The sequence below is a fragment of the Pseudophryne corroboree genome, chromosome 5 (genome assembly GCF_028390025.1).
Source record: "Pseudophryne corroboree isolate aPseCor3 chromosome 5, aPseCor3.hap2, whole genome shotgun sequence".
Lineage (NCBI taxonomy): Eukaryota > Metazoa > Chordata > Amphibia > Anura > Myobatrachidae > Pseudophryne > Pseudophryne corroboree.
The window spans coordinates 346,381,029-346,406,350 of NC_086448.1; the positions used below are offsets into that span (position 1 = coordinate 346,381,029).

At 44.4% G+C, this 25,322-nt stretch overlaps 1 protein-coding gene and 1 pseudogene across 1 annotated transcript in view; both read left to right on the top strand.

Moving 5' to 3' along the window:
- STAC (SH3 and cysteine rich domain) overlaps positions 1–25,322 on the top strand; it is a 475,170-nt gene that overhangs the window by 223,979 nt on the left and 225,869 nt on the right. The window lies entirely within an intron of this gene.
- Positions 20,543–20,662, top strand: LOC134930282 (5S ribosomal RNA; annotated as a pseudogene).

The window sequence follows — 25,322 nt, forward strand, 5'->3', positions numbered from 1 at the left end:
TATGAGCTGTATACCAGATGCCACATCAACACAGAACCAGGTATAGAGCAACTGATATTATAAACAAGTATAATGCAAATGATTAAATAATTATTTAAAAACAGAATCATTATTAAACCAAGGCTCGTGTCTATGAAGGATAGTAATAAATTCCCATTGTCACAAATCTGCCTTCATTATTTTATATCTCTAGAAGGAGTATGATAATACCATTTACTACCATTGATGTTCCGTTCTCTACTACTTACACAGATTGGGGAAGCTGTAATTATTTACTGTAGTTCCGTTCCAGTGAAATATGTTGTACAACTCTAATCCAGAACTAAACACTTTGCCTTAATACCGAAAAAATTTATTATGATATATTTTATTCCAACTTTGTTTTTTTTAAGGTTCTTGTTAGCAAAGAAAAAAAAAGAAGCTGACAATTGACATGTGCTCAAACAAGTGCCATATCTGTACAACAATATCAACATCATGTATATTGACCTATAATTAGATTGCATTTCCTTGGTAGGATTTATCTTACTTTACACATGCTGACATAGCCACTTATTGAAACTCCTGAAGGCTTTACATTATCTCTGGAAGGATATATTTCTGGAAGGAAGCCAATGCTAATATGTCACTTCCTAAGGTATCTACAAACACAAATATATAGGGCAGGCAAGTTAGATTATCCTTTGGTATCTTGGGAAGGTTATATTTAGCCAAAGGAAAACATTATTGTCTACACTTGTGTCTTTAGGTATCCAGGGAGAATTAAATTTAGATGAGATAAGCTAAATGGATCCTGCTATTTCCCAATACAGTTGAAGATCTCTAACATAAGAATTTGTAGAAGTTTATATGAAAGTGTTTTCTCCAAATATTAAGTTGAATTGCAATAGGGATAAGATTGTTAAATATTGGTATTGTATTAAATTATGTGAGTTTGTAAAATGAATGGAAACAAATAGCTTTTTAGAATTAAAGCTGCACTACCATCTACAGTACTTTACTCTAAATTTTACTAACGTGCTTACACACAAACCCCCTATGGATTTCAGCTGGGGATGTGAGTAGAACAGAGAAGCCACTGGAAAAATTGCTAGGGTGAGGAGAATGTCAGCAAGTATTTGTTAGCAGGTTGTACCATACTTGCCTACCCTCAGTTGCGAAAGTTGCAATACACTCACACTTTGTTGTGTAGTTAAACGCACCCCCGCAAGAGAAGGCTGATCTCCTGCCACCTGCTTCCTATTGTAGTGGGCAGGGTGGGGAGATAGTACAGGGAAATTCTGGTCATAGTGGAGAGGGCAAGGCTAAATGACACAAATCGTGCGCACTGCCGACTGGGGTAGTTCCATTGGCAGAGAGAGGGCAGTTATGCTGCAGCTGGGCAGAAAGAGAGATGGGTGACAGTCAGATGCTGGGCAGAGAGTGGTGAGACAGTCAGATTTTGGGCAGAGAAGGGAGGAGACGACCAGATGCTGAAGGGAGGAGACGGCCAGATGCACCTATAGAAGCCCATAGGCTTCTATAAATGCTGGCATCTCTGGATTTGTACATATGGAAATGCAGTAAAAAAAAAACAAAAAAAAACAGAAAACGTTTTTTTACCGCATTTTATCTTTAGTATACCCCATCTGCAGTCTTTTAGCTTTATATCTAAATATTACCTATAAGGGTTGAGGATCAAAAGCAGAACAGTAAATATAAATGTGTCCTTGTTCATTGTGCATCCTATTCGTGGCAACTGCCACTGGTACATAGCTCCAAGTTTCGTTTCTCTTGTGTCTTGGCCTTCCTTCAGGGGGATTTGGAGGCTAGTTTACAGCTTCATTCTGTAAGGATACAGGTTCTGATTCTGTCAATTTATTTTCAGCGGCGTTTGGCTTTGCTTCTGAAAGTCCAAACCTTGTTAAAGGGTGTGTTGGTTAGTCAAATTATTGTATTTTTAATGTCCCTTATTAAAGGCCTCTTTTTATGTAATAAATATGAAGTTTTAGAATGAGCTTGGATTTAGACGTCCCCTCTTTTTTCTCAATATATTTGAATCCTGGTCTGAGGATTGTGAGAGGGAAAAGGAGGAGTGTCGGTGCAAAGATACTTTTATGTGAACAACACAGCATTTGTAGCAGTAAGTTGGGTACACCCAATATTTGTCATTGTGTATGCACACTGGTATAAAGATACCTTTATATGAACAGCACAGCATTTGTAGCAGTAAGTTGGATACGCCCAATATTCGTTGTCATTTGTGTGCACCATGGGGTGGTCCAACAGAGGATATTGACACCTTTGGGGGAACTGAGTGTAGATTTCAGTAGAAGATACCTTTATGAGAGGAATCCACTCCGCATTGGTGTGAGTATGGTATGCAGTATTATTGGAATAGAAATAGAGGGTGATGGAAACACCAGTTAGGATCTATCACTGTGGTTGAAGAAAAATAACTTTTAACCAGACTCTATTACACTATATGTATTTCTCTATTTTTTTGTATTACATAATTGTGGGAATTGTACAATGTGGGACATCCCATCAAGACTAGCAAAGTCTAAAATAAGAGTCACCAATACTAAAGGTTTTCCAGTTTATAGGAGGGAGTACTTTTTGAATATGGACATTGGCCTGCTTCGACTGCACGGAATGGGGGGTCTTCAAAGCCTCGGCAACCGACCTGACAGACACTGTCACATCCTACATAAGCTACTGTGAGGATATGTGTGTACCTAAAAAGACTTGCTGCATTTACAACAACAACAAGCCCTGGTTCAACGCCCAGCTCAGGCAACTTCGTTGGGCCAAAGAGGAGGCCTATAGCAGCGGTGACAGAGCACTATATAACCGAACTAGGAACTCTCTGATTAAAGAAATCAGGCTAGCAAAAAGTGGTTCTTGGACAAGCTGACAAACGATCTCTCCACCAATGATCCCGTATCTGTATGGAAAGGAATGCAATCCATAACCAACTACAAGAAAACATTGAAGTCCACCACCATGCACCAAGACCTAGCAGACTATCTGAACCACTTTTATTGCAGGTTCATAAAAGAAGTCCCCTGTGACCCAAACAATCGCCTCTACGATGCCCCAAACACAGACGACCAACTCCAAGCACTGCAAGTCACTCAAGAAGAGGTGGAGGCACTGTTCAAAAGGGCCAAACCCAGGAAAGCTCCGGGTTCTGATGGAGTGTCACCATCTGCCCTGAAAGCATGTGCAGGTCAGCTCGCCCCCATATTCACCAAGATCTTCAACAAATTGCTGGAGCTACAGAAAGTCCCCTCCTGCCTCAAAAGGTCCACTATCGTCCAAGTACCCAAGAAATCCTCTATCACGAACCTGAACGCCTACAGGCCGATAGCACTGACGTCTGTGGTCATAAAAACGTTCGAGCGTCTGGTTTTGAATCACCTGAAAACTGTGACTGGCCCCCAACTAGACACCCTACAGTTTGCCTATCGATTGAATCAGTGTGTCAAGGATGCAGTCAACCTGGGCCTGCACTACATTCTACAGCACCTAGACATTCCCGGTACCTATGTGAGGGTCCTGTTTGTTGATTTCATCTCAGCCTTCAATACAAAAATCCCCAGCATCCTCCACCCCAAATTACTTTGCCTAGGGGTCCCAGAAGCTAACTGTTCCTGGATAGTAGACTTCCTGACAGATAGGACACAGGTGGTAAAAGCGGGGGAATTTACCTCTCAAGAACGGTCCATTAGTACAGGGGGCCCTCAGGGCTGTGTCCTCTTACCCCTGCTCTGCTCCCTGTACACAAATGATTGCACCTCAGAGGCGCAATCAGTAAAGATCATCAAATTCACCGACGACACCACCGTCATCAGCCTCATCAAGGATGGGGACGAATCGGCCTATAGACAGGAAGTAGACCGGTTGGCCCAGTGGTGCAGCCAAAACATCCTTGAGCTCAACCCCCTCAAAACTGTCGAGATGATAGTGGACTTCCAGAAGAAGTCAGCTAGTGCACCTCCGCTAATTATTGCTGACAGTGTGGTATAGCTAGTGGACTCCTTCAAGTTCCTAGGGACCACAATCTCCCGGGACCTTAAATGGGGGTCCAATGCTGACGCCACTGTCAGGAAAGTGTAGCAGAGGTTGTTCTTCCTCAGTCAACTAAGGAAGTTCAACATCCCACAGAAGCTTCTGCTCCTCTTCTATTCCACGATTGTGGAGTCGGTACTGTGCTCCTTGATGCTGGTATGGAACGGCTCCACCAGTGCGAGGGACAGATGCAGGCTCCAAATGTTGGTCAGAACTGCAGAGAAGATCATCAAAGCCAACCTTCCCTCAGTCCAGGTCCTGTACCTGTCCAGAGCTAAAAAGCTGGCAACGTAGATAGTAAAGGACCAGCTACACCCCGGCCACAGCATGTTTAACTTGCTTCCTTCAGGCAGGCATTACAGGGCCGTCACCGCCAGATCCACCAGAAGCCTCAAAAGTTTCTTTCCCCAAGCGATCCGCCTGCTGAACTCCTGACTAGACGTAGATGTAACTAACTTGTGTCCCTACGGTATACCTATCTATATGATTTTGCTTGTCCCCACCTGCTTATCTGTTACCTACTTGGCTGTTGTATAGCAAACCGAAGACAAATTCCCTAGTATACGCAAGTATACCTGGCCAATAAAGCTGAATCTGATTTCTACCGCCTATGGTGACATTTCTTCCTTATTATAGTGAGCGCTACAAGTGAATGTGCCCGAAATAATTGTGTTTAGGGTTGATTAATTGGTGTGTGTGATGACACACTGTGTGCACACTCACAGGTTGCAGCTCCCACAGTGCACAGAAAATGAACTTAAGTGTTCTATTATTTAGTCAAATTCTATTTGAGCCTTTACATCTTGACTTCATTCTCTGAAACTTGGTCTTCCTTATGGCTATTGCCTCAACTCTGTGTGTTTACAAGTTACAGGTTTTGTCTTCTAAGTTGCCCTTTCTCGTCTTCCGTGATGATAGTGCGGTTACTACATTCCAGCCAAAACTTGTTTCAGCCTTCCGCTTCAGCCATGTAATTGCCTTTCTGGGTTTTCCTCCTTTGGCAATTTCTCTAGACCAAAATAATCTGGATCTGCGTCTTTACTTGGATGAGACTTCTTCTGTTCACCACTAATTCTCTGCTTGTTCTTTACAGTGCACATAAACGCAGTTGGCCGGCTGCTAGGCCTTTGCACGTGTACTCTGCTCGGTCATCACTCTAGTCTTTTCTAGTGTGGGGTGACCGACACCAGACCGGGTGGCGGTGCATTCCGCTAGGGTGATGGTGACCACCTGGGCTGTGCAACACAGGGCTTTAACTGGAAAAAGCCTGTAATGTAGCTACCTTGTCCTTGGTCTGTATGTTTTCAGGTTTTTTCTCTGGCGGCACTCACTTTAGGCATACAGTTCTCCGGTCAGGCAGACTGGGCATTCCTTCTCCTGGGGGCGGCTGTTCAACGTCCTATGGTCCAGTGTTTTCAAGACTTGCTGAAAGAGAAAAGAGGATTTTTGGTCGCATACAGTTGAATCCTTTTCTCTGAAGCAGTCTGGGATACACTGCGTTTCCCCCTCACGCTCAGTCTTGCAAGGTTTGGTTCTTTTCCCTTTTGGTTTGTTTGATTGTTACAGCAGCTTCACTAGGATACTGCTACTCCTTTCTGGACTCTTTTAAAGACTTACTGGAATTCTCGGGTCGCAATGGGGGGAGGAGCTTACTTTTTAACATTAAAGTTACTTTAGGTGCCCTCTCCAGTCCGAACCTACAATCACATGGTCCAGTGTTCCCCAGCCTGCTTCAGAGATACGGATTCAACGGTAAGTGACCAAAATCCTCTTTTTTTAGCATGGACTACAATTGGAGTATGTTAGTGCATTGGATCAAATACATGCATTTTTGCCTTTATCATTCTACTGGCTACCAGCCCTTCAAAATGACTGAACAACATAGCACTAATGTCAGCACCGGCGCTTGGGTGCACCTGAATGGAGCTACACCTGATTTGCTCCGTCTGCTGCCATCAAGTGGTCACACTTAAATTCTCCCCCATAGAGGTGCGGAGCAGCGTTAGCCTTTTATTATATAAGATTATGGCTTTTTTAAATAGCCTATGCACACTGACCAATCATTTCAGGATTAGGAATCAATGATTTCTACGCTGTGCTAAGTTACCTTTTTATTCACAAATGAGTAAACATGGGACTTTATAGCTGGATAAATAACGCTCATGCAGTTAGGGCTTCATGGAGTTTTCCCACAAATCTCTCAATTTCTTTGTGATTTAAATTTATCTTAATGTCTGCTCTTTATGCCCTTGCATGCACACAGCTATCTTACCCGGCCTTTCTGGCTGTGCTGGTCCTCATTGACAGAAACAACCAGCAGCATCCTGATATGCAAATCTTTTCGCTGCTTATAAATTGCCTGACGTGCCGGTAAGTCGGCTAAAGCTGGAGAAATCTCATTCCCTTTAATAAATTGAATCAAGTCCTATGATATTGATTCTCCATAGAAAACTGACAATTTCTCCAGCGAGTTGGCTGGTTGCAGTTTAATAACTGGACCCCTAATTATCTCACAGTAGTTTTGTAAGGACCAAATATTTTAACTACAGTAAGTTAAGATTTAAGTCCATTCATATATAGCACTTTTTATGCTATATTATATTCCCAGACCTCTACATAATGGTGAAGATTCCTTTCTTTTAGTATTTCTGGCAGATAAAAGGATTCATCCATTATTACATTCAAATGATGATTTATTTATAGAGTGAAAGCTGATTCTGAATCATAAGAACATGTATATTTCATGATGACTAATAGGTGTACCAGTCACTGTCATCTCTGACTGTATTGTTTTCTCTTTTGTGGAGGAGCATAGAGGGATAGCTTTATGGTATAAACTTCCGCACATAAAGATCTATCTATCTATCTATCTATCTATCTATCTATCTATCTATCTATCTATCTATCTATCTATCTATCTATCTATCTAACCTTGGTTATAAGTGTTTGTAGTTTATGGATATTTGACTTTCAGCCAGAGGCGTAACAAGGGTAGGGCGAGTGGGACACGTGCCCTGGGTGCCTTGGCAGGCCCAGGAGAGGGGGGCGCCGGCGACGGCCAGGGCATCATGCCCCACTCGCCCCCATCACACCGAATTGTTAGGGGAGGAGAGTGCAGCGTCTCTCCCTCCCCTCTCCGCCGCCAGAGCACTAGCAGCGCAGCCAGCAGCGCTGCATGTGTCCGGTCTCCGGCGTTAGCCACTCAGAGCTTGCGGACCGGCTCCTGATTGGCTGCCGGTCCGCGAGCTCTGATTGGCTGGCAAACCGGCGCCACACAGCCGCCGGAGACCGGGAGCAGTGAGGGGAAGGAGAGGCGCTGCGCTCTCCTCCCCTCACAGACACAACAGGCGGTGAGTGACCGGGGGGTGGGGGGGGGGGGGGCGCACAGTGGGGCTTGTATCTGGCACTGTGGGGCACAGTGGGGCATGTATCTGGCACAGTGGGGCATGTATCTGGCACAGTGGGGCAATGTATCTGGCACAGTGGGGCAATGTATCTGGCAAAGTGGGGCAATGTAACTGGCACTGTGGGGCATGTATCTGGCACTGTGGGGCAATGTATCTGGCACAGTGGGGCATGTATTTGGCACTGTGGGGCAATGTATCTGGCACAGTGGGGCATGTGTCTGGCACAGTTGGGCATGTATCTGGCACAGTGGGGCATGTATCTGGCACAGTGGGGCAATGTATCTGGCACTGTGGGCAATGTAACTGGCACTGTGGGGCATGTATCTGGCACTGTGTGATGTATCTGGCACTGTGGGGCAATGTATCTGGCACAGTGGGGCATGTATCTGGCACTGTGGGGCAATGTAACTGGCACTGTGGGGCAATGTAACTGGCCCTGTGGGGCAATGTATCTGGCAATGTAACTGGCACTGTGGGGCAATGTAACTGGCACTGTGGGGCAATATATCTGGCACTGTGGGGCATGTATCTGGCAAAGGTGGGGCATGTATCTGGCACTGTGGGGCATGTATCTGGCACTGTGGGGCATTGTATCTGGCACTGTGGGGCAATGTAACTGGCACTGTAGGCCATTTTCAGTGGCCACAACCCTTCTTTTGCATGGTCACACCCCTTCCGGGGTGTGGCCACGCCCATTTTTTCGGCGCGCACACATGCTTCTTTTGCTGTTTGTTTTTTTGTTTTTGGTTTTTTTGGGGGGCGCCATTTTCCATCTTGCCCTAGGCTCCAAAAACCCTAGCTACGCCTCTGCTTTCAGCTATATGATCATTTCCGATATTTTATATTGTCATGTTTGTTATAACAGCGTCTGTGCATGCTCTTATAGATAGTACTGTTTGGTGGGTTGCAGCTTTTTTTTTTTTTTAAAGTACAGTAGGAAACAGCAAAAAAAAAAAAATCAACAGAAAATGTATTTTTATTTTGCGACTGTTAAGTGCAATAATTTTGGGGTGTAGTAGGGTATGCTGGCGGCCGTGTTCCCGGCGACCAGCATACCGGTGCCAGAATCCCGACCGCCGGCATACCGACAGCTGGGCGAGCGCAAATGAGCCCCTTGCGGGCACGGTGGCGCGCTACGCACACCATGCTATCTATTCTCCCTCCAGTCGGGTCATGGACCCCCAAGAGGGAGAAAAGGTGTCGGTATGCCGGCTGTTGGGATTCCGGCACCGGTATACTGTGTACCAGGGTCCCGACAGCCGGCAAACTGAAGACCACCCATAATTTTGAAGTAATGGCACTTTAATGAATGTACATAAAATGTTGAAAAGCTGTGCCTAAACAGAATACTGGTGTTCCCTTACTGCTGTGGGGAACACAGCAGTAAGGGAACAGTGTTTAGGACAGTGGTCTCAAATACGGCCTGAGTTGTGACCAGGGAGTGGGATTTTTGTATTGATGTACCCAACAGCGCCAGCATTTTCTGTTGCACTTTGCAGATAAAATACAGTAATAAAACAAGACTGTGTATTAACTGCCAGACAGAGATATAGGGGTATATGCAATTCCGGGCGAATTGCGGCACTTTTTTGCCCGTTTTTAAATTCGACACAATTCGACCATCGAATTCCGGCAGGTGGGTGCCGGAATTCGACATATTCAATAAAAAACGAATTCGACAGTCCCGCTGTCGAAAAACGGCCGATTTGACGGATTTTGATTCGATTTTTAAAAATGCTTAAAAAACGGTAAAAACCCCGAAAAAAATTTGCGTGGGGTCCCCCCTCCTAAGCATAACCAGCCTCGGGCTCTTTGAGCCAGTCCTGGTTGCCAAAATACGGGGGGAAAAATGACAGGGGATCCCCCGTATTTTAACAACCAGCACCGGGCTCTGCACCAAAAAGAGTAGGGGTCCCCCGTATTTTTTGTACCAGCACCGGGCTCCACTAGCTGGACAGATAATGACACAGCCGGGGGACACTTTCATACAGCTCCCTGCGGCCATGGCATTAAATACCCAACCAGTCACCCCTGGCTGGGGTACCCTGGAGGAGTGGGGACCTCTTCAATCAAGGGTTCCCCCCCAGCCACCCAAGGACCAGGGGTGAAGCCCGAGGCTGTCCCCCCCATCCATGGGCTGCGGATGGGGGGCTGATAGTAGAGATGTGCACTTGAAATTTTTCGGGTTTTGTGTTTTGGTTTTGGGTTCGGTTCCGCGGCCGTGTTTTGGGTTTGACCGCGTTTTGGCAAAACCTCACCGAATTTTTTTTGTCGGATTCGGGTGTGTTTTGGATTCGGGTGTTTTTTTCAAAAAACACTAAAAAACAGCTTAAATCATAGAATTTGGGGGTCATTTTGATCCCAAAGTATTATTAACCTCAAAAACCATAATTTCCACTCATTTTCAGTCTATTCTGAACACCTCACACCTCACAATATTATTTTTAGTCCTAAAATTTGCACAGAGGTCGCTGGATGACTAAGCTAAGCGACCCTAGTGGCCGACACAAACACCTGGCCCATCTAGGAGTGGCACTGCAGTGTCACGCAGGATGGCCCTTCCAAAAAACACTCCCCAAACAGCACATGACGCAAAGAAAAAAAGAGGCGCAATGAGGTAGCTGTATGAGTAAGCTAAGCGACCCTAGTGGCCGACACAAACACCTGGCCCATCTAGGAGTGGCACTGCAGTGTCACGCAGGATGGCCCTTCCAAAAAACACTCCCCAAACAGCACATGACGCAAAGAAAAAAAGAGGCGCAATGAGGTAGCTGTGTGAGTAAGATAAGCGACCCTAGTGGCCGACACAAACACCTGGCCCATCTAGGAGTGGCACTGCAGTGTCACGCAGGATGGCCCTTCAAAAAAATACTCCCCAAACAGCACATGACACAAAGAAAAATTAAAGAAAAAAGAGGTGCAAGATGGAATTGTCCTTGGGCCCTCCCACCCACCCTTATGTTGTATAAACAGGACATGCACACTTTAACCAACCCATCATTTCAGTGACAGGGTCTGCCACACGACTGTGACTGAAATGACGGGTTGGTTTGGACCCCCACCAAAAAAGAAGCAATTAATCTCTCCTTGCACAAACTGGCTCTACAGAGGCAAGATGTCCACCTCATCATCATCCTCCGATATATCACCGTGTACATCCCCCTCCTCACAGATTATCAATTCGTCCCCACTGGAATCCACCATCTCAGCTCCCTGTGTACTTTGTGGAGGCAATTGCTGCTTGTCAATGTCTCCACGGAGGAATTGATTATAATTCATTTTAATGAACATCATCTTCTCCACATTTTCTGGAAGTAACCTCGTACGCCGATTGCTGACAAGGTGAGCGGCGGCACTAAACACTCTTTCGGAGTACACACTTGTGGGAGGGCAACTTAGGTAGAATAAAGCCAGTTTGTGCAAGGGCCTCCAAATTGCCTCTTTTTCCTGCCAGTATAAGTACGGACTGTCTGACGTGCCTACTTGGATGCGGTCACTCATATAATCCTCCACCATTCTTTCAATGGGGAGAGAATCATATGCAGTGCCAGTAGACGACATGTCCGTAATCGTTGGCAGGTCCTTCAGTCCGGACCAGATGTCAGCATCAGCAGTCGCTCCAGACTGCCCTGCATCACCGCCAGCGGGTGGGCTCGGAATTCTGAGCCTTTTCCTCGCACCCCCAGTTGCGGGAGAATGTGAAGGAGGAGATGTTGACAGGTCGCGTTCCGCTTGACTTGACAATTTTCTCACCAGCAGTTCTTTGAACCCCAGCAGACTTGTGTGTGCCGGAAAGAGAGATCCAAGGTAGGTTTTAAATCTAGGATCGAGCACGGTGGCCAAAATGTAGTGCTCTGATTTCAACAGATTGACCACCCGTGAATCCTTGTTAAGCGAATTAAGGGCTCCATCCACAAGTCCCACATGCCTAGCGGAATCGCTCTGTGTTAGCTCCTCCTTCAATGTCTCCAGCTTCTTCTGCAAAAGCCTGATGAGGGGAATGACCTGACTCAGGCTGGCAGTGTCTGAACTGACTTCACGTGTGGCAAGTTCAAAGGGCAGCAGAACCTTGCACAACGTTGAAATCATTCTCCACTGCGCTTGAGACAGGTGCATTCCACCTCCTATATCGTGCTCAATTGTATAGGCTTGAATGGCCTTTTGCTGCTCCTCCAACCTCTGAAGCATATATAGGGTTGAATTCCACCTCGTTACCACTTCTTGCTTCAGATGATGGCAGGGCAGGTTCAGGCGTTTTTGGTGGTGCTCCAGTCTTCTGTACGTGGTGCCTGTACGCCGAAAGTGTCCCGCAATTCTTCTGGCCACCGACAGCATCTCTTGCACGCCCCTCTCGTTTTTTAAATAATTCTGCACCACCAAATTCAAGGTATGTGCAAAACATGGGACGTGCTGGAATTTGCCCATATTTAATGCACACACAATATTGCTGGCGTTGTCCGATGCCACAAATCCACAGGAGAGTCCAATTGGGGTAAGCCATTCCGCGATGATCTTCCTCAGTTGCCGTAAGAGGTTTTCAGCTGTGTGCGTATTCTGGAAACCGGTGATACAAAGCGTAGCTTGCCTAGGAAAGAGTTGGCGTTTGCGAGATGCTGCTACTGGTGCCGCCGCTGCTGTTCTTGCGGCGGGAGTCCATACATCTACCCAGTGGGCTGTCACAGTCATATAGTCCTGACCCTGCCCTGCTCCACTTGTCCACATGTCCGTGGTTAAGTGGACATTGGGTACAACTGCATTTTTTAGGACACTGGTGAGTCTTTTTCTGACGTCCGTGTACATTCTCGGTATCGCCTGCCTAGAGAAGTGGAACCTAGATGGTATTTGGTAACGGGGGCACACTACCTCAAGAAATTGTCTAGTTCCCTGTGAACTAACGGCGGATACCGGACGCACGTCTAACACCAACATAGTTGTCAAGGCCTCAGTTATCCGCTTTGCAACAGGATGACTGCTGTGATATTTCATCTTCCTCGCAAAGGACTGTTGGACAGTCAATTGCTTGGTAGAAGTAGTAAAAGTGGGCTTACGACTTCCCCTCTGGGATGACCATCGACTCCCAGCAGCAACAACAGCAGCGCCAGCAGCAGTAGGCGTTACACGCAAGGATGCATCTGAGGAATCCCAGGCAGGAGAGGACTCGTCAGAATTGCCAGTGACATGGCCTGCAGGACTATTGGCATTCCTGGGGAAGGAGGAAATTGACACTGAGGGAGTTGGTGGGGTGGTTTGCGTGAGCTTTGTTACAAGAGGAAGGGATTTACTGGTCAGTGGACTGCTTCCGCTGTCGCCCAAAGTTTTTGAACTTGTCACTGACTTATTATGAATGCGCTGCAGGTGACGTATAAGGGAGGATGTTCCGAGGTGGTTAATGTCCTTACCCCTACTTATTACAGCTTGACAAAGGCAACACACGGCTTGACAAATGTTGTCCGCATTTCTGTTGAAATACTTCCACACCGAAGAGCTGATTTTTTTGGTATTTTCACCAGGCATGTCAATGGCCATATTCCTCCCACGGACAACAGGTGTCTCCCCGGGTGCCTGACTTAAACAAACCACCTCACCATCAGAATCCTCCTTGTCAATTTCCTCCCCAGCGCCAGCAACACCCATATCCTCCTCATCCTGGTGTACTTCAACACTGACATCTTCAATCTGACTATCAGGAACTGGACTGCGGGTGCTCCTTCCAGCACTTGCAGGGGGCGTGCAAATGGTGGAAGGCGCATGCTCTTCACGTCCAGTGTTGGGAAGGTCAGGCATCGCAACCGACACAATTGGACTCTCCTTGTGGATTTGGGATTTCGAAGAACGCACAGTTCTTTGCTGTGCTTTTGCCAGCTTGAGTCTTTTCATTTTTCTAGCGAGAGGCTGAGTGCTTCCATCCTCATGTGAAGCTGAACCACTAGCCATGAACATAGGCCAGGGCCTCAGCCGTTCCTTGCCACTCCGTGTGGTAAATGGCATATTGGCAAGTTTACGCTTCTCCTCCGACAATTTTATTTTAGATTTTTGAGTCCTTTTTTTACTGATATTTGGTGTTTTGGATTTTACATGCTCTGTACTATGACATTGGGCATCGGCCTTGGCAGACAACGTTGCTGGCATTTCATCGTCTCAGCCATGACTAGTGGCAGCAGCTTCAGCACGAGGTGGAAGTCGATCTTGATCTTTCCCTATTTTTGGAACCTCAACATTTTTGTTCTCCATATTTTAATAGGCACAACTAAAAGGCACCTCAGGTAAACAATGGAGATGGATGGATACTAGTATACTTATGGATGACGAGCGACTGCCGACACAGAGGTAGATACAGCCGTGGACTACCGTACTGTGTCTGCTGCTAATATAGACTGGATGATAATGAGATAAAATTAAAATATATATATATATCACACTAGTACTGCAGCCGGACAGGTATATATTATGTAATGACGGACCTGCTGGACACTGTCTGTCAGACTCAGCACTGCAGACTCCTAAAGTAAGCTACTAGTATCAAGAAGATAGAAAAAAAAAAAACACGGGTAGGTGGTATACAATTATGGATGGACGAGCAACTGCCGACACAGAGGTAGCTACAGCCGTGGACTACCGTACTGTGTCTGCTGCTAATATAGACTGGATGATAATGAGATAAAATTAAAATATATATATATATCACACTAGTACTGCAGCCGGACAGGTATATATTATGTAATGACGGACCTGCTGGACACTGTCTGTCAGCACTGCAGACTCCTAAAGTAAGCTACTAGTATCAAGAAGATAGAAAAAAAAAACCACGGGTAGGTGGTATACAATTATGGATGGACGAGCGACTGCCGACACAGAGGTAGCTACAGCCGTGGACTACCGTACTGTGTCTGCTGCTAATATAGACTGGATGATAATGAGATAAAATTAAAATATATATATATATCACACTAGTACTGCAGCCGGACAGGTATATATTATGTAATGACGGACCTGCTTGACACTGTCTGTCAGACTCAGCACTGCAGACTCCTAAAGTAAGCTACTAGTATCAAGAAGATAGAAAAAAAAAAACACGGGTAGGTGGTATACAATTATGGATGGACGAGCGACTGCCGACACAGAGGTAGCTACAGCCGTGGACTACCGTACTGTGTCTGCTGCTAATATAGACTGGATGATAATGAGATAAAATTAAAATATATATATATATCACACTAGTACTGCAGCCGGACAGGTATATATTATGTAATGACGGACCTACTGGACACTGTCTGTCAGCACTGCAGACTCCTAAAGTAAGCTACTAGTATCAAGAAGATAGAAAAAAAAAAACCACGGGTAGGTGGTTTACAATTATGGATGGACGAGCGACTGCCGACACAGAGGTAGCTACAGCCGTGGACTACCATACTGTGTCTGCTGCTAATATAGACTGGATGATAATGAGATAAAATTAAAATATATATATATCACACTAGTACTGCAGCCGAACAGGTATATATTATGTAATGACGGACCTGCTGGACACTGTCTGTCAGACTCAGCACTGCAGACTCCTAAAGTAAGCTACTAGTATCAAGAAGATAGAAAAAAAAACCCACGGGTAGGTGGTATACAATTATGGATGGACGAGCGACTGCCGACACAGAGGTAGCTACAGCCGTGGACTACCGTACTGTGTCTGCTGCTAATATAGACTGGATGATAATGAGATAAAATTAATATATATATATATATCACACTAGTACTGCAGCCGGACAGGTATATATTATGTAATGACGGACCTGCTGGACACTGTCTGTCAGCACTGCAGACTCCTAAAGTAAGCTACTAGTATCAAGAAGATAGAAGAAAAAAAAACCACGGGTAGGTGGTATACAATTATGGATGGACGAGCAACTGCCGACACAGAGGTAGCTACAGCCGTGGACTACCGTACTGTGTCTGCTGCTAATATAGACTGGATGATAATGAGATAAAATTAAAATATATATATATCACACTAGTACTGCAGCCGGACAGGTATATATTATGTAATGACGGACCTGCTGGACACTGTCTGTCAGACTCAGCACTGCAGACTCCTAAAGTAAGCTACTAGTATCAAGAAGATAGAAAAAAAAAACCCACGGGTAGGTGGTATACAATTATGGATGGACGAGCGACTGCCGACACAGAGGTAGCTACAGCCGTGGACTACCGTACTGTGTCTGCTGCTAATATAGACTGGATGATAATGAGATAAAATTAAAATATATATATATATATCACACTAGTACTGCAGCCGGACAGGTATATATTATGTAATGACGGACCTGCTGGACACTGTCTGTCAGCACTGCAGACTCCTAAAGTAAGCTACTAGTATCAAGAAGATAGAAAAAAAAAAAAACACGGGTAGGTGGTATACAATTATGGATGGACGAGCGACTGCCGACACAGAGGTAGCTACAGCCGTGGACTACCGTACTGTGTCTGCTGCTAATATAGACTGGATGATAATGAGATAAAATTAAAATATATATATATATCACACTAGTACTGCAGCCGGACAGGTATATATTATGTAATGACGGACCTGCTGGACACTGTCTGTCAGACTCAGCACTGCAGACTCCTAAAGTAAGCTACTAGTATCAAGAAGATAGAAAAAAAAAAAACCACGGGTAGGTGGTATACAATTATGGATGGACGAGCGACTGCCGACACAGAGGTAGCTACAGCCGTGGACTACCGTACTGTGTCTGCTGCTAATATAGACTGGATGATAATGAGATAAAATTAAAATATATATATATCACACTAGTACTGCAGCCGGACAGGTATATATTATGTAATGACGGACCTGCTGGACACTGTCTGCAGAATGCGTTTATAAAAACACCACACGACGAGTGTTTAACTTTTTCAGGCAGACAATCACAATATACTGGTGGTCAGCAGACAATCACAATACTGGTGGTCAGTGGTCACTGGTCAGTCACACTGGCAGTGGCACTCTGGCAGCAAAAGTGTGCACTGTACTTAAAATATGTACTTCTCCCCCACAATTAAGCTGTGTGAGCAGTGAGCACTCAGCACAGTCAGATAATGATATACAGTATTACATATGATGCAGCACACTGGGCTGAGCACAGATATGGTATGTGACTGTGTCACACTGTGTATCGTTTTTTTTTCAGGCAGAGAACGGATTAATTAAACTGGTGGTCACTGGTCACACTATCAGCAGCAAGTAGTACTCCTCCTAATAATATGCTCCCCAAAATTTGTGTCTCTCTCTAGTACTCTAGTCTAAACGGAGAGGACGCCAGCCACGTCCTCTCCCTATCAATCTCAATGCACGTGTGAAAATGGTGGCGACGCGCGGCTCCTTATATAGAATCCGAGTCTCGCGATAGAATATGAGCCTCGCGAGAATCCGACAGCGGGATGATGATGTTCGGGCGCGCTCGGGTTAACCGAGCAAGGCGGGAAGATCCGAGTCGCTCGGCCCCGTGTAAAAAAACCTGAAGTTCGGGCGGGTTCGGATTCCGAGGAACCGAACCCGCTCATCTCTAGCTGATAGCCTTGTTGAAAATGAAAGAATATTGTTTTTTGCAGAAGAACTACAAGTCCCAGCAAGCCTCCACCGCAAGCCGGTACTTGGAGAACCACAAGTACCAGCATGCGGGGGGGAAACGGGCCCGCTGGTACCTGTAGTTCTACTGCAAAAAAAATACCCAAATAAAAACAGGACACAGACACCGTGAAAGTATAACTTTATTACATACATGCCGACACACATACTTACCTATGTTGACACGCTGACTCTGGCCACATCTCCAATGTCGACGTTGCTCTCTTCAGTGTATGTATGAAACATCGTGGTGTCACTTAACTGAGAGTAACAGCTCGGTAAGACACAATGCGAAGAAGACGACCGGTAGGGAATTTACTAAGTATCGTTTTTTTGGCATTTTGAGTATTTCACTGATTAAAGCCGCAAAGTTGCTTATTTACTAAAGGCCATTCGGAATTACTGAATTATTGGTTACCCCTACACTTTTTCCCCCTGTATTTACGGCACCGGGACCGTCTCAAAAGCTTGGTGCTGGTTCACTGAAATATGTGGTACTACCATGTCATTTTCTCTCCTATATTTACTGAACACACTGCCTGTACTTGTTTTTCTTTGGGGGGGGGGGGGGGGAGGCACGTTTTTTTCTCTAAAATTAACCCTTAATTGTGCAATATATGGAGCAAAATACTGACTTTTAAAAGTCCTCATCTGGCATAGTCCAGTGGCAGATGGATGAGTGTATGGCTTAGGGATGGCTATTGGTAAGTTAACCATCAATTGTCTTCATCTGTGGTATCATTGGTGGTTAACCTCAATGGTATGAACCGTCAACAGGGAAACCATTGATACTTTCACCCACTAATGCTCATCCCTGCTCTATTACTCACAGGACCAATCAGAGGTATGGGTGGGGCTTTGTGAGTTTGCATCGGAGGGCGAAGCTAGGTCATCTATACCATCGATGACAGAACAATCTGACTTTGGTTGTTAACCATTGATGGTTGATGGCTATCCCTAGTATAACTGGCATGCTCGTAATTGTAGCCACACTATTTAAAGCTGCAATTTGCTACATTTTTGATTGGGGGCCAGGCTACATGCCCCCATTGTTCAAAACCTTGATTTGCGGTATTTTACAGTGGGAGATGGACCTAGGATGACACTAATCAATGCAAATAGCATCATCCACCCTCCTGGCAACCCACTTCAGTTGGGAAGTAAGCCGTACTGTGAAACTGACCCACTTTGTCGGGAAGCCAGGAGAGCCATCCCAAATTCTGGACTCTCCAGGAGCTTCCGGGAAAAATGGCAAGAATGACAGGTGGCTCCTCTCATGTCCCTGTCATCTGCTCTGCTGCATAATTGTGAAGTATTTGATTTAAAATGTTATAGTACCAGCTCACTCATTACAGTAGAATAATTATTCAAGGAGAAACACCTCTGAACATCATCCTTTATTGGATTTTTTTAGAGAGAGCATGCAGATGGCAGATAACAATTTGATAACCCTATTACAGTCAATATATTTCATTTTATTTTATTTGATGTTTTACATGCATACATTGCTTGATAGAAGATTCATGTAGCAGATGTTTGGTTTGCAAAGCTGTATTTTACTGTATATGGATGAACAGGTTGTACAATACAGAGCCTTCTGGGCACAGAATTTTTTCTGATCACTGGATGTGAGTAAAATGTCATTTCACATCAGCTCATTACATCAACCATACAATTTTGTTAGGGTTTTTTAAAAATTTTTAAGTATTTGTAAAATGATTTTGCCAATATACTCTTCACATTAGCGGGAAAACATTTTCTATGTCTATCTAAGTAGTTCCTTACTTGTTATTGAGCAACTTCGCATTTTTTAAACAATAGTTAATAAATTTGGGTAGTGGGAGTATGGCGCCACAGGTGTATGTGAATAGAAACAGTAATTACAGTAGTAAGCACTACAAATCAGACACTCCTTTTGTAATATAAGGTGTCAGCTAACCCCTAAGTATTAGGCAGGGATAAATTGCCTTTAGATTAAAATATGGAAAGAGGGATAGGGGTACCAGCGACCAACAGTGTCTGATAAAAAATATATAGATATGAAGAAATTGCCGGATACATATGAACAATAAAACAATATATTTATTTATACAGCAAATTAAAAACTAATGTGGGCTAAAAAATGGAGGATATACAACTAAAACATCTAAGTAAGAACTGGCTAGAACATTAAATGACTAAATTAGATGCATTAAATAAAGACAATATTACACTAGATACAAAATATATGATAAGAGAGTGCTGCTTATCTTAAAAATGGAGGATCAATTGAGGTACATCCAACGCGTTTCGTCCATCAGACTTCATCAAGGGGCAAGGGACAACTGAGCTAACACTCTTATTTATAGCAGATGTAATTAGGACAAGTGATTGTGACATCACTTCCTGTAAAAGTTAGTGTGGCTGTTCTTTACCACAAACTTCCATGTACACACAAGTAGGAGTAGTATAATGAATACCAAGTTCAATTAATCTATTGCAAAGTTAAAACGAGATTTAGAAAGTCATGAAAAGTCCAAAACAAGTTCAGGGACGCTTCCGGCGTCATTTCCGCCTCGCTTCCTGTGTCCGCATCCTCGTGGTGCGCATGCGCATTGCGCCACACTTCCGGCGAGCGGATCACTGTGGTTGTGCTCGTCTGCCACACTTCCGGTCGGGTCAAAGTGTCACTTCCTGTCTCAGCCGGGATCATCATTTAATAGGCTGGGGCGGACTGTCAGTCATCACGGAGACTGATAATGGTCTTAAATAAGAGAAGGAGCAGGGGGAGAGTTTTACCAAAGTATATATGTAATTACACATAAGGTAAATCGATATAAAGAGACTTTTTATATATACATATAAAGGGGGCTGGGCTATTTGCAGCATTACTATTGGCTGCCAATTTTATCAGAGTATAGTACAGATGATTGATATGGGAGTCCAATGTGCTATGAAGCACTCTGTGGATGTTATTCTTATTCTCCCTTGCAGCTTGGAGGGAGAGGATTAGTGAAGTGAAAAAAGTGTGAAGATATTAAAAAAGGATATCCATCCCTGATTAAATGCATTTGTGCCGAGATGTTAAGTTATATAGTTACAATATATAATTAAGTATATTATATATGAATTGCTTGAAAGGACAACCCAGAAGAGATGTCCTTTAAAGCAATTGAACACGTGACCAGTGGCGATAGGGGTGGAGATCTGGCTAAGAAACTCGCCCAGAGAGAGATGTTCTGTATCTTTCAACTGAAAACCACACATCCCATGGGTTTCAACGAGGGATACGAGATCGCCCCATTCCTATGAAAAAACTACCCTTGTTCCAGCAGTTCCGGTTTTGTACAATCTCCAATTTTTTCGTAGGCACTTAGCACCTTAATGTATATATCACTTCACACTCACTATTTCTGATATTCTTAAGTTTGTCAATATTCCCAATAAAAATGTGACTACTGTGTGATTGAGTCATTTCGCCACAAGGTACAGTCATACCACACTGGTTGTACGCCCAAACCCGTCCGATCTTGGAAGCTAAGCAATGTAGGGCCCAACCAGTACAAAGTGGGGAACCACTTGCGAAGATTGGGTACTGTATTAAAGTGGGCCTTGTTGGGCTCTTAGCAGTACTACTATATGGAATATTGATACACGGATATTCCATCATTGCACAGACTAGTGTTTACATATATTTCAAATCCACATACATTGAATCTAGATTTAAGTAAATCAACTCTCCCAGTCATACACATGACCACTACCTTCCACAATCACTCATTCTTAGTATATGACTGATATTATTACAATTTAGCACTAAGTCACTTACTTATACTTAATTATATATTGTAACTATATAACTTAACATCTCGGCACAAATGCATTTAATCAGGGATGGATATCCTTTTTTAATATCTTCACACTTTTTTCACTTCACTAATCCTCTCCCTCCAAGCTGCAAGGAAGAATAAGAATAACATCCACAGAGTGCTTCATAGCACATTGGACTCCCATATCAATCATCTGTACTATACGCTGATAAAATTGGCAGCCAATAGTAATGCTGCAAATAGCCCAGCCCCCTTTATATGTATATATAAAAAGTCTCTTTATATCGATTTACCTTATGTGTAATTACATATATACTTTGGTAAAACTCTCCCCCTGCTCCTTCTCTTATTTAAGACCATTATCAGTCTCCTTTTTTTTTTTTTTAAATAAAAGTCTTGCTAGCATTTAGTATGTAACTAATATTTTCAAATGCCAAAATAACACACTAACATATGTATTTTTCATTTATTTATGTTTATGAATGGCTACCGCATCTATAAACAATACTATCACGTGTCTCTAACTAAGAGGCTTCATAAAGATGGCCGCCGTGATGACTGACAGTCCGCCCCAGCCTATTAAATGATGATCCCGGCTGAGACAGGAAGTGACGCTTTGACCCGACCGGAAGTGTGGCAGACGAGCACAACCACAGTGATCCGCTCGCCGGCAGTGTGGCGCAATGCGCATGCGCACCACGAGGATGCGGACACTGGAAGCGGGGTGGAAATTACGCCGGAAGCGTCCCTGAACTTGTTTTGGACTTTTAATGACTTTCTAAATCTCGTTTTAACTTTGCAATAGATTAATTGAACTTGGTATTCATTATACTACTCCTACTTGTGTGTACATGGAAGTTTGTGGTAAAAAACAGCCACACTAACTTTTACAGGAAGTGATGTCACAATCACTTGTCCTAATTACATCTGCTATAAATAAGAGTGTTAGCTCGGTTGTCCCTTGCCCCTTGATGAAGTCTGATGGACGAAACGCGTTGGGTGTACCTCAATTGATCCTCCATTTTTAAGATAAGCAGCACTCTCTTATCATATATTTTTTATCTAGTGTAATATTGTCTTTATTTAATGCATCTAATTTAGTAATTTAATGTTCTAGCCAGTTCTTACTTAGATGTTTTAGTTGTATATCCTCCATTTTTTAGCCCACATTAGTTTTTAATTTGCTGTATAAATAAATATATTGTTTTATTGTTCATACGTATCCGGCAATTTCTTCATATCTATATATTTTTTATCAGACACTGTTGGTCGCTGGTACCCCTATCCCTCTTTCAATATGTAATAAATATTTTTTTAATTATTAAATATGCTTAGTTATTAAACTATATATATATATATATATATAAAACAATATTTGTTGCACCTATTCAGTCACAAGTGTATATGTGACTGAGATACATGTAACTCTGCATCACCCATACTTGCATATGCATGCTTCGTGCGAATACAGTATATACACTCCACACACAGGAGTATGTTCAGCTTATCGCATTAGTCCCTTAGTATCAACTAAAAAATAGTTCTGGGTAATAATGAATGTTATAGACAGGCAAAATAAACGATGCCAGTCTGAGATTCCTTTAACCAAGGCAGAATTGTAGTGGTCACTTCTATCCCATCCTCATATAGTATGTGGGTATAGAGAGCCTGAACTTTGAGTGTCAACGATCCATTGGTTGGATACCACTCCATGGGGGAGATGTACCAAGCAGTGAAAGAATGGACAAGTGGAGACGTTATAAAATACTAAAAGGTCACTCTGCGCTATTTGGTTTAATAATCAGGCTTTGAAATGAGTAAAATCACATGTACAAAAATAATTTTCATTATTCTTTATTAGATAAATCGCAACAACCAATGCATATATTAAATAAAATTCCCATATAAAACTGCTCAATCAACATTAAACCTTGAGGGTAAAATTCCTACTGTTATGCATGCAATTAAGTATCACAAGCTCATTTGATTACTAAATAAAGGTGGATCAATTGATGCTCTGAACTGAACGAGTCCTTTATATATATCACCACACCAGATAGAACATCAATTTGTATAATAACGAATAGATGTAGATCTTTGTTCTTTTATATAGTTGGGTCTGAAATAATGCTAGTCCTGATGTGATTCCTCAACAGATGCTAGATTATGGTAATTAACCAAACAGTCACAACTAGATCAATAATATGATAGTTCCAAGTGGTGATTAATTTGTAGTACACGTATTCCGTAAATAAATAATCAAACCGCCTGTATGCTGTGACAAGCTCACCATCCGTAGTTATTGTGCGGAAGATCCAGCTGAATATGTGCTGTGCTGGATGGGAGAAGTGCGGCTAGGAAGCGCCGGACGTCTCTGTCCTCCAAGATGTACGAGCCGCTGCACCTTCCAATAGCCGCTTCGTGAACAGGATGGCGTCTGGCACTGAAAACGATGCCTGTGCAGAAGTGTCCCCAGCTGGCGGTAACAATGTCACCGGTGTCCTCTGTCCTCTAACGCGTTTCACTCGTTTAAGGAGCTTTTTCAAAGAGTCACTCTTTGTTCTCTTGTACGCACATGCAGTTTCCCTGAATATCACTGGTAAGATGGCACCACGGAGGAGTAGGAGAAACATTTTATCCGGCGCTAGGTAAGATACACGACTTTTGCTGTTGCTCATAGGAGATGGTCCAATGCACATGATCCCATCGGACATTATTAAGCCCCTGGTAGTCACACTCGAAGTAAGCACTCGGGGATTAAACATCTAAAGATAACTCTCACCATTGTACTGAAGGAATGGTGAGTGAGTGTTGCCAGTGGTGGACTGGTAAAGAGGCAAACTCATTCTTCTTGTAACTTACAGATGTGTCCGCCTGTGTTATTGTTGAGGTATGCACAGTGGTGCAAGTAGAAAAAATGACCTATGGGTACTGAGTGCGTGCGCCGAAGGCGCGCGCGCAAAAAAATGGGTGTGGCCAAATGCCACATGGGGCGTGGCCAATGAAAATGGGGGCGTGATACACATATGGGGGAGGGGCAGATACACGTATGACCCCAATAGTGCCAGATACACGTTGCCCCACAGTGCCAGATATACATTGCCCCACAGTGCCAGATACACATTGACTAACAGTGCCAGATACACATTGCCCCACAGTGCCAGATACAGAAATGCCCCCAGAGTGCCAGATATATATTGCCTCGCAGTGTCAGATACACGTTGCCCCACAGTGCCAGATATACATTGCCCCACAGTGCCAGATACACATTGCCCCACAGTGCCAGATACACAAATGCTCCCACTGTGTCAGATATACATTGCCCCCCGTGCCAGATACAGAAATGCCCCTACAGTGCCAGATATGCCCCCAGTGCTAGATATCCCCCAGTGCCAGGTATACATGCCCCCCAGTGCTAGATATCCCCCAGGGCCAGGTATACATGCCCCCCCCAGTGCCAGATATCCCCCAGTGCCAGGTATACATGCCCCCCTGTGCCAGATATCCCCCAGTGCCAGGTATACATGCACCCCTGTGCCAGATATCCCCCAGTGCCAGGTATATATGCCCCCCAGTGCCAGATATCCCCCAGTGCCAGGTATATATGCCCCCCAGTGCCAGATATCCCCCAGTGCCAGATAGAAATGCCCCCCAGTGCCAGATATCCCCCAGTGCCAGATAGAAATGCCCCCCCAGTGCCAGATATCCCCCAGTGCCAGGTATAACATGCCCCCCCTTCCCTGCTCACCGCTGCCGCTGGCCGCTGCCGTCCTGTGTGAGGGAAGGAGAGCGCAGCCTGTGCCTCTCCTTCCCCTCAGTCTCCGGCGGGTGTCTCACAGTTTAATTCAGCGCGATCCGTGAGCCAATCAGAGCTCGCACCGCGAGCTCTGATTGGCTCACGGATCGGCGCTGAATTAAACTATGACACCCGCCGGAGACTGAGGGGAAGGAGAGGCACAGGCTGCGCTCTCCTTCCCTCACATCAGCGGCGGTGCGAGGAGCGGCGGCCCGTCGGTGTGGGTACGGCGTACCCACGGCTAAATTCTTACGGGTACGCCGTACCCACCCGTGCCCGCCCACTTGCACCACTGGGTATGCAGTGCTTAATAGTGTTTCCACAATGTGTGTACGCATCGCGGCATGGCATGCTAATTCGCACCTGCAAGTTTCCCATGTAAAATGAAAGGTTAGCGGGTGCATGCGTATGTGCACTCCTGCTATCCCGTGACATACATACACCAATGCTTACGCATCACAGCAACAACACAGGCAGACACATCTGTACAGACTCACCCTTGTTTTAAAAAGGGGCATTCCCAATTGTTTGTTGATCCTGGGTGATCACCATACAATAACCCTCTACACTAGTGAAAGCATTTAGAAATCCAAGGATGGGGGAGTGGCACGGATATCCCCCATCCTGGCTTAAATAAA